The sequence below is a fragment of the Aptenodytes forsteri genome, unplaced genomic scaffold (assembly GCF_000699145.1).
Source record: "Aptenodytes forsteri isolate BGI_AS27 unplaced genomic scaffold, ASM69914v1 Scaffold405, whole genome shotgun sequence".
Lineage (NCBI taxonomy): Eukaryota > Metazoa > Chordata > Aves > Sphenisciformes > Spheniscidae > Aptenodytes > Aptenodytes forsteri.
In genome coordinates, this window is record NW_008795481.1 from 186,700 (window position 1) to 192,526 (window position 5,827).

At 38.5% G+C, this 5,827-nt stretch overlaps 1 pseudogene; it reads right to left on the reverse strand.

Annotated features, from left to right (window-relative positions):
• Positions 1–5,609, reverse strand: part of LOC103900575 — a 19,197-nt pseudogene extending 13,588 nt beyond the window's left edge.
• Between the last annotated feature and the right edge of the window lie 218 nt (positions 5,610–5,827).

Sequence of the window (5,827 nt, forward strand, 5' to 3'; positions counted from 1 at the left end):
TTTAAAAGACGTGTAGATGAGGCGCTTAGGGGCATGGTTTAGTGGGCATGGTGGTGTTGGGTTGACGGTTGGACTCGATGATCTTAGAGGTCTTTTCCAACCTTAATGATTCTATGATTCTATGATTCTCTCAGCCTCACCTCATAGGAGAGAAGCTCCAGTCCCTTAATCATCTTAGTGGCCTTTCGTTGGACTCTGTGCAGCAGCTCTGTCTCTCTCTTGTACTGGGGAGCCCAGAACTGGACACAGGACTCCAGGTGTGGCCTCACCAGAGCTGAGTAGAGGGGAAGGATCACCTCCCTTAGCCTGCTGGCAACAGTCCTCCTAATGCAGCCCAGGATACCCTTAGCCTTCTTTGTGGCAAGGGCACATTGCTGGCTCCTGTTCAACTTTGTGTCCACCAGGACCCCCAGGTCCTTTTCTGCAAAGCCACACAGCCAGATGCGTGATTTATAACAGGTTTTTTTTCAGGCTTTCATTTTGGTGTAAGAGTGAAAGAAGCAATCCCCCCTTGGCTTTAGGGGATGGAGAGAAAGAACCATTCATATAATGAAATACAAGAGGAAGCATAACAAAGAAAAGACTTAATTATTTACAAACATCAGAAAGGACAAACAAGAAGGGAAAGGAATAGTTTATACTAATTTTAACTCCTGTTTATAATCTTAGCTCTTATGATCTCTATTAAGAGGGCAAAACATCCTGAGTGGAGGTACATGCTTAGCATTCATGTAAGAGAAGTTCATCATGCACAGAGAAGCAGTGCAAGGCCTACGTCCCACTTCAGTCTTATTTTATAGTGTGAGTAGGATGTAAAGGAGTTCATCAGCTTCATAATGGCTCTATTTACAAAGATGATTTTTTTCCTCATAAAAGTAGCTCACTTAAAATGCCTTTGCTTCAATGAAATGTCACTATATTTACAGTGAAGTAATCAAGAGTAAGATTAGACCACCATCTGTAGTACATTTTATCAGAAAAATGTCTAAGTCTCTGAAAAGTTGCTTTTATTAAGCAAGTACATGGAGAGATAAGTGACCCTCTTTTGGAAGCTTTCATGCTTTCTCAATCTGAAATTAGACAATGGCCCAGTAGCAGTTTTAGAGGAGAATATTGAAAATGAAACGGGATGGAAAGATCTATGATGCTAGTTTCAGTAGGAGTAGATTGTAATGTTATCAGGAAAGAAATTGAAATAGAAGTGTAATATACACATATGTACATGCATATATAAACACAACGTACATATATATACATACCACGGGTACATACATATATGGACAACACAGATGCCTGACTGAAAAAGAATTGAAGGGCCAGTATAAAAAGTAGTATTAAATTTCTCTCCTAAACTTATTTGCTTACGCTCATAGATCGTGGCATTGACAATTACTAAATACAGTGGCCAGATCATTGTCTAACATAAATCAACTAATTACATTTATTGAACTATTCCAGTTTTTATTAAATGACAATTCAGTCCAGTAACATCCTAAGGGAATAACTTCTTTATAGAAAGAAGAAATATAACAAGCAGGTTATAGAATATGGAGAAATGAAAACAGAAATTAAATTTGGAGATGAAAACAGTTCTCATTTTGCATTCTTTTCCATCTGTCCTGCAGAAATTTTCTGCTCTTCAGGGGTAATTCAGATTAACATTACAATGAAAAGATGATTCTCTCCTGCAACAAGGCACTATGCTGATCTCACGTCTTCTCTATCTTGCCAAATCCTGGCAGCAGAGCTGTTCCAACATTTCAGAGAGTTTTTTTATGATAGACAGATTGATGTTTTGTGTCAAGAGAAAGCCTTGCTGACTGTTAGCAAACATATAATTCTTCTTTACTTTTTCTGCTCTAGTTTTAAGTGACCAGTGCTTTGAAATGTCTGCTAATTGCCTAATACTTGGTATCCCAAGTTCCATACTATCACAAATATTTCCTGATACTCAGCCTACACTTTTGCTTATCAAATTTCAGTTCTTTACTTTTTGTTATATTTTCTGAGACCTTTTTGAAAAATTGCTCTCTATGGCTGTCGTATGCTTCTTTGAAGCATGAGATGAGATGAGACGAGACGAGATGACGTGACGTGATGTGAAGACTATAGGAGAGAACAGGAGAAAGAAATGCATTCACACGAGAAAGAAATAGGAGAGACAAATGACTAAATCACAAGTTTGCACTCTGAGGCAATGATCTTTAATTTTAAAATGGTAAATAAGAAATTCTGTGAATATTTCATATATATATATACTTTCAGACAGCTACATTTTGAATGGACAATATCATTGACACAAAGCCACCTGTATTACTTTAAGGGGCAAACCGTGAAGCCATGACTGATATCAAATATTTCCTTATAACATGTGTCGACCCACAGAACAACAGTCCCATTTGAGAAGAAAACATTATTCAACAATATGGATACATTTGCACAATCTGCCCTTTTGTTCTTCAGATCATTTTTATGCTGACTTTGGTTTGGCATTACTTTCCACACACATCAGAATTTCATATTGCATAATTCCATTCACAGTTGAGGCTGCTGAATTTTTTTCATAGTTGGATATGGAAGAGCTGATGCACTTGGGCACAAGAGAAAACATGATATGAGGTTTCAGATTAGTTGTATTAGTGCTGTAATGGGTGATAGTGAAGTCATTAACAACTCTTGTCAGTATCATTATATTACAAAGTTAACATCCAGGATTAAAGTTTGGCCAGGCAGACAGGCATTTTCCCATGGGTAACAGTTCTACTTTGGTACATGGACTAAGGACTACTTCCTTTTTCTTTTTTAATGAAGATCAAACTTCTGGAGCAAAGTTCCCATGGAACACGGACATGCTACTGATTAGACAGATTGTAGAAGGAGGAAGAAAAGGAGGGCAGATGCAAAGACACTCAGCTAGCATGTCAGAAATAAAGACATCACAGCAGTTTAGCCCACAGGTAAATACCAAAGTAGATGACATTGTAACTGTTGTGTCTGAAAACTTATCCAGTGGCCCAAAGATTCTTGACATCAGCTCCCTTTTCCATTATTGCCTTCATCAAATTGATGGTTTCTTTCACCACAGCACTATGAAGAGTAGTCTCCCCTGCAACACACAATTTCCTTGTTGTCTATCACACCATACCAAAAGTGCCAGAAGCACTTCAACAATTAGAAATCCACAGCACAGCCACAGATATTTTATTAGTGAAAAACTGAGAGATGCTTGGGAAAATACAGGATTTTCAAAGATTTCCATGGGAATGAGTAATGAATATCCATGGAACTAGGGAGATGAAGTGTATGATTTCTTTAGAGACTCTTGAAATTCTCAGTTCAGACTCTTACCTCATTTACATGTTAGGAGTGACTTTGTAGAAGACATTCTGGATTTTGTCCTGTGAGAAGGACCACAGGATCCAGCGTAGTTTCTCATCCATGCAGTCTTTAATTTATTTTGACCCAAAGGCAGATACTACAACTGTGGAATGAATTGCCACTCAGAATGAACAATATTCACTCTCAGCATTTCTCATGAAAGTGTTTTAGCACCTTGTTTATTCTACTTATGCTCCTACTCATATTTTTACACTTCTGTAATAGCTTCTATGTGAGTGTCTCAAGCACTTGGAAATTCTACATCAGCCTTTGTTTATAGCTCTGAAATAATTCATGATATTTTACAGACAGAGAAACTGAGGCACAGAAAAATGAAGAACCTTGTTCAGAGACAGGCAAATGACCATAATTAGGTTTCCCACATAAATCACTATATACCCTATTTTTTTTCAGTTTTTTCCTGAAATAGAGGGATGTACTTCTCACACAATGCACAGAATTGCTATGAAATCATTCTAAAAAAGTGACATCCCCCCCTAAAAATTCACAGAGTTAAAGGTAATGTTCACCCTGAAATTTAGGCAAAAAGAGCAGAATCAATACTGCTGTTCCTGAGGGCTACATGAATATACAAGAGCTTCAGATGCATTCTCCTCTCATTGAATATGTTTGGTCAGGCAGGAGGCTCCTCCCCAGGACTGCTTACATTGCTTCCTGTGGCATGTCTCTGTTTAGCAACATCTGTGAGAATGAGCTTCAGATAGGAAAAGCATCTTCTTCTGAATCCATACTGCTTCTTGCAACACTGAAACATTTCTGCAGAGGTTATCACAAAGTGATCTTGCTCAATTATCAATCTAGACAAATCAAATGGGAATGAGAAATGGAGAAAAAGGGTTGAGAATGGGATCTATTCCAAGGACAAAATTAACTTTGGGTTTTTTTAGGTCAGCATATGTACACAGTTTAGGTACATAGGCTTTTTAGATCAGTATAGTTACACAGTTCACTTCTTGGAATAAAAGTAGAGTATTCAGAGGTGTCAAGCAACTGAGTCAGGGGACAATAAAATAGAACATCCTTGAGTAGGTCATTTTCACTGGCTGTTTTGGATCATGAGTGAATCTCTAACATGGATCTGGACCAGTATTGGGCCATTTTGGACCATTTGGGTGTCCTGACAGTGTCCTTTCAGCTCAGCATTTTTACCTGCTTACAGCTCAGATGTCATTACTTCATTGACAAGCTCCAGGGCTGCCTCCATCAGAGCCTGAGCAGCATCCACATTGCCATACAAAGCAGCCACATGAAGGGCTGCCTCCCCCACTGCACCTAGAGAGACCGTAATAAATGAGAACCATCTCAGTGCTGAATCCCCACCATTCAGCTGTTTCCACTCCCCCCGGCAAGTTTATTCTCTGCTACAGCTACAGCCCTGTGCCCATTATCCAAACATGCAGACCCCAGATGTTTTGTTCTTAAAAGTATTTCAGCCAAGGCTAGTACAAGAAGGGGCACTATGTCTCTGATAAGTACCACAGGCTTTACAAGCAAGAAGTTTCTGAATAGCTTGCACATCATTATCCTTTGAGGCCTGGAGCAAGGGAGGTTCCCAGATCCTGGAAAAATAAAAATTGCCCATTCATAGTCTTAAAATAAATAAAATGGTTATAGGAAACAAGTTTTGCTGCATCAGCAAAACAGACTTGGTTAGAGCTTTTTGTTCTCAAGATAACAGACTTTTGAGAACTGTCAAGACACTTACATGAATGAACCACCTTTTAAAGATCAGACATTTTGCATAAACAGAAGATCTATAATTCAGCTTTTAAATGACTAGAGAGCTGATGAAAATGTCACAAAGGAAATATAATTCTGACTCAGGTGGTAATTTAGCATTCCAGGGTAATTGCACATTTACTGTACTTGACTAGACTTTGTACAAGGTGTCAAATTACCTTCCAGTCTTACACTGCCAGGCCTCAGCATTTTCTAGCATCTGAGATCCATGCAGAAATTGCACATATTCCCTGCATTATTTCTGGATTTCTGTTCCCATTTCAAGTTCATCAGCCAGTCTCAAGTAGGCTGGATCATTGATTCTTGTAATAATACAAAATTCAGTAACCAAATTCTTTCTTTCTGACAGATGGAAATACACTGGCAGAACACAAAACTGTCTCTTTGACTCCCAGCCCTCTGCTCTAACCAGGAAACTTGGTTAGAAAAAGAATCCTAACTAAATATTCAAACCTTTCATCTTGCTCCATCCCAGCGTGGGAGCTTCAGCTGAATACAATACATAATGATCCCTCTGGAAAGTTTGAAAATAAAGACATCGTTGTTAACAGAAATAAATAATTTTTCAGAAAAATAAAAGTTGGCTGCATGCCCATTGTAATTATGTCTGATGCTGAGAGCCACAGGGGTTCTGTCTGTGTGTACCCAGCCAGCTTAATCTGCCAAAATGAAAAAAAAAAAAAGCAAA